This window comes from Eurypyga helias, unplaced genomic scaffold, assembly GCF_000690775.1.
Source record: "Eurypyga helias isolate BGI_N326 unplaced genomic scaffold, ASM69077v1 scaffold38725, whole genome shotgun sequence".
NCBI lineage: Eukaryota > Metazoa > Chordata > Aves > Eurypygiformes > Eurypygidae > Eurypyga > Eurypyga helias.
In genome coordinates this window covers 55,672-56,512 of record NW_010254053.1, presented here as the reverse complement: position 1 = coordinate 56,512, position 841 = coordinate 55,672, and positions in this window count along the sequence as shown.

Here is an 841-nt window from a genome sequence, read left to right as displayed (position 1 = left end):
GGTCTAAGGATTTCTGCGTAAAGGGGAATAATGTGAGCTCTTTGTGCTCTTGAAAAATATTACTATTCAGAATCCAGGAAGAACATGAAACAAATCTGGAGCCTATTTAGTTTCTGCTAAATTTGAAGAGAATGTGCTCTCAACTGTGTCAGAGCTCCCTGACAAGCTCTGTGACACTTATCTAAGAAATTATTTCTCTAAAAAATGTCAGCATATTTATTCCTTTGTTTTTCACTCACTCCATGAAGATACATAATACCTGCAAAAATAAAGTTGGTGGAATTGGTGATAGGTGATCCTACTCTGGCAGGGGGTTGGGCTAGATGATTTCTAGAGGTCCCTTCCAACCCCTACCACTCTGTGAATCTGTGAATAAGTTGCAGAGTGAAGAACAAAGAAAAGCTTAATAAAATTAAAAGGTAGTCAAATTGAACCAAAAATAAAAGGACCTCAGAAACTAACTTACTACAGAAAGGATTTTCTCAGCATTTCTGATCCAAGGGATAATAGAATTTAGTGGCTTGAAATAAATGAATAAATGCAATTGTCCCGGCCTGGTTATCCTGGGAAGGGAGGGATTCGTTGTTATACCCAGGGTGAGATTAAGACACAAATGAGGTCAGATGCCACTACCAAAGGAGTTTATTTTTGTTGTAAGAAAGTAGCGATAGGAGAGAGAGAAAATAGAAAAGGGGGAAATTTAGCAAGCGGTCGGGATAGAATTGCAAGAGATAGTCACCACCATGGATCCAGCGGCGTCCCGTTGGCCTTAGGTGGGGAGGGTCCCTCATCGCGGTTTGGTCTCTCAGTCTTTTATCAGGTATTTGTTTGCTGGCTCTTG